The following is an 8,316-nucleotide window of genomic DNA, read 5'->3' on the forward strand; positions in this document are numbered from 1 at the left end:
CGAGTGGAAGTACTCCAATTTATAAAAAGATACATAATTTGAGATGCATTACAATTCGTGTAATCATATTTTATCATAATGAAATATTTTAAGATGATTTCTTGGACAGAAAGAAGAGGTACTGAACCACTTTAAAGTGTTTTGCTTTTAAGATATTTTGAGCGTATAAGGAATTCCATTGGTGCATGTTTTTTCCCCAACACTGATTACGTAGTAGAAACGCCCAATACTATTCACAACATGATCGACCAAGTCTTGTTCCTAGGCTTACAATATCTTGTCCTTTACGTTGTGAGAAATTCTTTCTAAAACAAAAACCAAATCCTACGTTCAAGTATAGTTGTGACTTAACCGACTTTGAAAGTCTGCGACAGAGCAAGAATGAATGGTGATACCACCTTGTGACATGTAACGGTGATAACTTTTCTTGATTTGAATACTTACAAAGCAATAAAATTTCTTGGTAAAATTTCTTTACAAAAATAATACTAAACTCGTATAGCAACTCACTTATACAATTGTTGATGAATATAATTTATCTATTAGAGATTAAAATAATAATTAATTTATTTTAGTTAATATTTTATTTGAATTGTTTGAATATAATTTAATTAATTCACTACTACAAAAAAGGTTTTCTATGTCGGTTAAAATATGCATTCTACATCGGTTATTAACCGTTGTTATAGAAGATGTTGTAGAAAGTTTGCATTTTCTACGACAATTCACTAAACAACCGTCTTATAAAAAGATATCATTCTAAGATAGTTCTTAGTTAAAAATCATTTTAGAAGGGTATTTTTCTAAGATGATTCTTAGTTAAAAATCGTCGTAGAAGGATACACTTTCTAAGACAATTTTTTAGAAAACCGTCTTAAAATATATTTAAAAAAATTAAAAATAGATAGAGTACATTCTAAGACTATCTTCTCAAAAAACTGTCTTAAAATGTGTTTTTCTTTTAAAAAAATTAAAATTATTTTGAATTATTGTAACTACCCACATCATTCGCTGTATAATTATTCATTCATACTATACAAACAAAAATAAGAGTAAAATTTGAAGTATCACAAATGTACCGTGTGTACAAAAGTATTCATTAATACAAGTGATAGGAAATTATTACCACCCATCAAGACAAAGCTAATCTAAATCTACAATTCATATATTAATTCTTAAACCAGTAGACTATTTTACGATTTGAGCTTCCTTCAAAAGAATCCGAGTTTCATTTCATTATGAACATGTACTTTAAATGGGTGTGTGCTAGCAAGAGCTTCAGATAGCAACAAGACAACAATAATTAGTTCCAGCACACACTAGATACAAATTCAACTATGGTCGAGCCACACAAGGCAGAGAAAATTTAGCATATCCATAGGGCTTTTGCTTTAAATTTGACAAGCCCAAGAAAACTTAACTTGCCATCAGTATGGCATATCCAATCATGAAGAACGACATGAACAAGGATAGAGGGACCAAGTCCAAGTTCCTAAAACAACATTTTGAAGAAATATGATGGTGATAAGCCATATATACTCTTGATTCTTGAACATTTGAAAAAAAATTAATTTACAAATGCTTGACTCCATAAGATTAGAGAGTCAATCAGTAAGAGTATATTCTTAACAGATCTAGTAGTAATAAGTTGCAGGTAAGTGCATATATATATATATATATATATATATATATATATATATATATATGAAGTGGCAGAAACCAACAAAGTGTATGTGCATTAAATTATGAAAGAGATGCTATGAGATGCAAATACTCAATTATATGTTAACTTACTGAAGCAATTTGTTCAATGACAATAGCCCTGTTTCCGTCTTTATCAAAGAGTTCATATGCACAACGGGTATGTTGTTCCCAACGATCAAGAGCTTCAAGTTGATGCACACTCAATGCAGCTACACAAAATTCTTCAAATTAAGGGATCTCTACATACAAAGAACAAGGTAATATTACCGATGAAAGGAAGTCAAGGATGCGAGACTCTTTCATGGCATCTGTTGCGTATTTCATCAAGGCTTGTCCAAAGTAAGAATGAGAAAAACTTGTGGAATCCAACAAAGGGATAATTTTCATACACGACACATTGAAGTGATAACCAACCTTGTTAATGTTCTCTAAAGATATGCTACCAGTTTTGCTTGGTTCTAGCAGTGTAAATTATTTTCTCTATGTAAGAAATAAAATTAATTATGTACTAGTTAACGTTCTTATACTATGTACATAAGAAATATATAAATACAATAATTATTTTCTCAACATATTTTTTTTATTTATTCTCTCTCCCAATATCAATAAGAAGTAAGTAAATGGATAGATAGATAAGAAAAAGTTAATTTTATAATAATTATATAGATAATTGATAGATATTTAATATAATTAATTAATTTTCTTAAAAAATGTGAATTAGTTTTAAAAAAATCTAGAATTAAGAGCAAAGAGATTATATAGTAAAGATGGTTTTATTATTTATTCTACTATCTAAAGCACCAAATATAGAAAATGAATTCCAAAAATATTAGAACTATCAATCACATACATCACTCAACATTCCCAATTGGTTGTTTCTTTGCGCCATTTCAAAACAGCCAAAAAGTGCCCCCACCTATTTTAATATCCTATAATTAATGTAGTACTTAATAGTATTTGACAATTTTTCTTTAGAAAAGATAATGTTGTTTAGGAAAGTAAACGATATAGGAGTACATTAAAATCATAAAAGTTGAGTTCTATGGTGAAGATTGAAAACCTGTGTTTAAATGAATGTGATTTAGGTATATGTTTTTTTTTCTTCTAGTTTTGAGTTTTTGAAACTAATTTATTATTTTACAGTTTTTCATTGAGTTCCATTTTCTACCATTTTTTACAAGGCCTGCCAAAGAGACAAGTAAAATTAACTAGTACAATTTAAACCAGAGTTAATTTTAAGTGTGAATTACATTCCAGTGTATCTAAGAAGTAAAAGATTGGTGTCAGAATGAAGTTGGAATACTTCATTCCAACAGGAAGCATAGCAACCACAAAAAAAACAGTTTAACTTTTCTTTTAACAATTAAAATACGCACCCTCAAGGCAGCCTTGCGTAAGGATGAAGATCTCATATATGTCTTCATGAGCTTAAATATTAAAATATCAAGTGGAACTTTTACATTGTTGCAATTTCGTATCCAAGGATGACCTGCAAGCACAAGATTATGGCTAACAACTTGAAAAATGTCTTACTAGATGTTATTGAAATTGATGATAGAGGCAAGAAAAATAACCTACATAGAGCCTGAGCAGCAAATAATCGCTTCAGTGGATCCTTATTCAATATGCGTTTGACAAAATCTTTAGCTTCAAAAGACAAAGATGGCCACAGTGTTTGGTCAAAGCTTGGATCAACTTTCAAAACTGCCCTAAAAATACCAGACTCTGTTCGGCCCCAAAATGGACGACTGCCACATAATAAAATATATGCTATCACACCTATACTCCACCTGGTAAAAACACTGATTTAACTAATTGAAAAAGGTAAAAAAAATTGTAAATTTAGAACTGAAAGGCTCAGTGGCAATTTGCTCGTGATAAATCTTAAAACCTTCAATCACACCAACTTTATTTTATCCCAGTTTTCAACTTTATTTTCTGGATTATTCCGCGCAATACCTGAAATGTAAAATGATGTTCCTTTTCCATATAGTATTTTTTTCATATAGTATGTAATATCCTTTTGCTGAAATTTAATGATTATTTCAAAAAGTCATACATGTCCTATGTGTTGGTATTATATCAAAATAATTAATAATTTGATTTAAAAATGGGCTCCCTTTTGCAATATCCATATGTTTGGCAAGTTGTATAATTAGAATGCTACTCCGCGGCTAACTTGATTAAAAATGGACCTTTTAAAAAGCTACACAACATGTAGGTCAATCAATTATAGACATAGTGGCTTTCACATAAATTATATAATCAGATGTGTTCTAAAAAATTATCATCATATAATGTATACATTCACTTACTCATCAAGATTACTTGTAATCTCAATCCATTTTATTGTTGCCATTATGTCGATTGTTGACTCCGATACACATATAATGGAAATGAAAAAGTCTCAACCAATGCAAATCAATAATCAAATTGGTAATCAGGTAGCTTGGTAATATAGAATTGTGTTTGTCTTAATAGATTAAAATTAGTATAAACAAGTCTTGTAATTGAAATTTGCAGCAATTGATGGCAACAGAAACAATATCATACAGACCCAACTTACCCTTTCACAAGCTCTTAGAGTTGTTCCACCGGATATTGTTCCTTACCACATGAGGAAGCGTAGACTTTTTTGTGCTACATTTTAAATGGCTCCACACAGCATAGAAGTGAAGGCAATAAACATGGAACACTAACAGTAAACACTCTTGAAAGTAAATTATGCAGACAGAAAAGTGAAGCTTAAAGCCTTTTAACCTTCACAAGTCGTATAGCCATCTCCTTTGAATTGCACACCATCAACTAGAGGGCATTCACATACTCTCCCACGGAATATATCCTAAGCATATACACACATGTAAGAAAATAAAAAACTATAAGCTCACATTGCTATTTTATTAGCTAGCTATTTCACATAGATAAATACCTTGCAAGCAATGATGTTAGCTACTTTATCCTGCCAGCAACCACCATTGTTTGTCAAGCACTCATTTGTCTCCACATCTGCCCAATAAAGTATGCCAATCAGAAAGAATCAAGTCACAAGGTATATTTTCCTTGTATGAATAAAAAAAAAGTAAACAATTGCCACTGCTCAAGCAAACAGATGGTTCAGTAGTTTCCTCAAACCCATAACATATAGCCTTTAGAACATCACCTTTCTCCAATTTTCCTAGAAAAATTTTGTTTAGAATTGGAACTCCAGATGACTACCTATCACAAGAGCATAGAGTACAAACCTCGATATTGTTGATTATTGACAACAAGAGTAGGCAATATGGTATCATCACCTCACGATCCCTTTCCAATGTACCAAAACTAATATTGTTAAACATCTATATATTACTGCATTGATTCAATGAATGAATTAATAGCAATTATAAAGTACAATACTTGGGCATCTTGCTCTTCTTTCAAAATAGGATTATCAGTATCGGCATCTGGATCTCCCATGCACTTTTCAATCTTTTCGATATTAAGGCCTGCAAATATTGAAGAAACACAATAGTGCAATTACATGCTTGATTTACATGTTGAAAGTATCATAACCGTACCTATAAGAGCAAAAGAAAAATCCATAAGCATGAGTGCATTAGAAACACAACACATAGTATTGTACATGCTTTCTCAAGTTTCAACAATAATGTATTTGTAAAACAGAAGACAAGGTACTATGACAACAGAATTCAAAAATTAAAAAATTCAAAAATAAATATAATTGAGCATATCTAGAGGAAGCTACTTTAGCTATTGCAAAGTCAGAGATGAAAAAACAACATGATGAAAGCACCCTCTTCTTTCTTTAACACTGTTACAGTCCTATTACAGTCGTCGTTGATGGTCTTCCTCTTCTCTCCCTGACACTTATCGCTCACTCTATTAAACAACAACGCAATTTATTCATTCAATTAACGCGAATAACAAACAAAAAATGAAAGCGTGCGTGAGAAACTAAGAAGTGTACTCGCAGGTAACGAAGCTGATGAACTTAGAGACGCATTCTTGCAAAGTTTCCTTGGCGTCCTTGGCGATTTTCATGTTGGAAGGAAGCATTTTCTTCATGATGCAGCTGATGTTGGCGATGGGGAGGAAGCAGTCCTGCTCACGGAAGTAGGAGCGAGGACTATGCTCACTGCTCTCGTGGTTGCCTCTGCCACTGCCGCATGGACTCGCCGGAGCATTGAACATGATTGCCGAAACTCTAATAGGAGGAGGGGAACGGGGAGAAGAAAAAACAAGATGAAATTGGGGAAATAAAAAACCCTAGAGAGATAAGACAGAAAGGGCAAAATAAAAATAAAAGAAGAAATAAAAATAAAAATAAACATTAAGGTGTTGAAACCTGTTGTGACGTGATTTTGTATTTGGCGCGAAAAAAAAAATGAACGTTGGAGAAGAGAGAGGAGTGAGGAGACGATGGAGAAAAAATGAACACTAAAGAAGAGAGGAGTGAGGAGAGGATGGAGATGAGAGTGAGAAGGGAGATATAAAAGGCATTTATTTCTAAGACGGTTTTCTAAAAACCGTCTTAGAATAACAATCATTCTAAAGTGGTTTTCACGAAACTGTCGTCATTGAAAAACCTCATATTTTTCCACCGCTTAATATACTAAAACGGTTCTTGGAGAACCGTCATCATATTGCCGATGTAGAAAATGCTTTTTATAGTAGTGATTTGACAGTTTGTACAAATTTTGTTTTAAAATTATTGTACAAATGTCTCAAGCAATATCCAACAATATTTGTGTTCAATCATATTATAAATGGAAAACACAAAGATTAATTCAACACATGGGAACTATGATTTTTATCATTCATAATCATAAAGAAATGTGAAAAAGAGAGAAGAAAATTATAAGATAGATTTAATGTTAAGGGTAAAGATACTCAAGCATCTTGCTTGTAATCTCCTTGATGGTTTGCCTCATGGAAAAGAATGCTATAACATTACTTTTTCTATAAGAATACAAATCCGTATGAAAATTACTAAATTGACTTATCATATTTTTTAGATGTCTGTTCCTTTTTCTGGTTTATTTGTCTTTTAACAAAATTTGTCTTCTTTTGAAATTTGCTTCCAAATTTTGAATTGAATTTTACATCTTCTTTTATCGTCTTTTAGGTTTGGCCATCAGAAGAAAAGAAAATCCCTCTCTCCATTAATCTCACTTTGTTGTGCCACCGCTGCCTTCCTCTACCAAATCCCTCTCCAGCTTCATATTCCTCTTTTTCTTCCTTTGTCTTCTCCTCCTTCTCCTTCTCCTCCATTCTCTTTCTCCTTCTTCGTGCCACCACCACCATATTGCACCATCGCCACTTGATAAATTGTTGTTTGACTATGTTTGAATCCCAATTTTGTCCCATTTTATCTTGAGAAAAGAGCCAAAAGAGAGGAGAAAAGATAAAGTTCCAAGCATCTCAAAAAGCACGGCCCATTCTGTTAGACCTTGACCATAGGTTGACAATTAACTCAAGAGGCAATTAACGATTAATCATTAACTTTGGTTCTTAATTAAAATTAGAATTAGGGAAAAACGGGTACATGCGAATTCATAATCTAGGCTTGTCATCATTCATATATCTCTATCTTAGAAATGGTTGCTTAACTTAATTTATCTTTCATTGACGTAATTGGTAAACAATCTCAAACACAAGATAAAATCCCCAAAATTATTTATTTATGCAAATTGAATTATTTAGGGAAACAACTAGTCTCTAGGGTACAATATCTGAACTTTTGAGTCTATGATACTACTACATAGGGTACACTTGCCTTTGTGCAACATTATTTTACGCATCAAGTTTTTTTCGTTGTTGCCAAGAACTAGTTGTGAAGTTCTCGAATAATTTTAATTTGCATTAATTAAATAATTTTGTTTCATTACTATTTTTTTATTTCTTGTCTATAATTTCTCTTTTTGTCTTTAAATTTTATTAATTGTTTTGTCTTTACTCCTGCCAAAATTTCACTCAATTTTCTATTGCATTTTAATCATTTTCCTTTGTTTGATAATTTATGTTAACTTGATCTTAGAGGGCTGAAATTCTTGAGTATGACAGTGAGATTGAAAGAGCTTGTGGCAAGAACAATGCTGACACAAGGAGGAGAAGGATGGCTAAAGAAAATGCTAGAAATAGTGGTAATGGAGGCAATGTAGGTAATGAGGTTGACCCACAGGAGTGCACTTTGCAAGACTATTTCACCCCTATGGTGGAAGTCACATCCAGTATTTTGCTTCCTAACTTAGGGGAGCAAAATTGCAAGCTGAGACATGGGCTAATCAACATGATTGAAAAAATGTAATTCCATGGCCTGCCATCTAAAGACCATGTCTTCATTTGAAGAAATTCTTGAGACTCACAAATATAGTAAGAAGCTAAGCTAATGCTTCTAACTACATCAGATTGGCTACTTTTCCATTCTCATTGACAGAAAAGGTTGAAGATTGGTTCTATGACTTGCCTAACCAGAGTATTACCACTTGGGAATAGTGCTCAGCATAGTTCTAAAAAAAGATGATGGAACTCAATAAACCAAGAGGGGGGTGAATTGGTTTATAAAAGATACTTTTAAAACCAGAGTTACAAAAAAAACTTATTTTGTACGGA

The 8,316-nt window shown here is 32.2% G+C and overlaps 1 long non-coding RNA gene across 1 annotated transcript; it reads right to left on the bottom strand.

Annotated features, from left to right (window-relative positions):
• Nucleotides 1–1,210: 1,210 nt before the first annotated feature.
• LOC114381010 lies at nt 1,211–3,685 on the bottom strand. Its single transcript, XR_003659916.1, has 4 exons — nt 3,283–3,685; nt 3,081–3,193; nt 1,795–1,943; nt 1,211–1,492 (listed from the first exon to the last, which is right to left on the bottom strand). It is a non-coding gene; the product is annotated as an uncharacterized LOC114381010 (long non-coding RNA).
• Nucleotides 3,686–8,316: the final 4,631 nt, after the last annotated feature.

This window comes from Glycine soja, chromosome 13, assembly GCF_004193775.1.
Source record: "Glycine soja cultivar W05 chromosome 13, ASM419377v2, whole genome shotgun sequence".
Lineage (NCBI taxonomy): Eukaryota > Viridiplantae > Streptophyta > Magnoliopsida > Fabales > Fabaceae > Glycine > Glycine soja.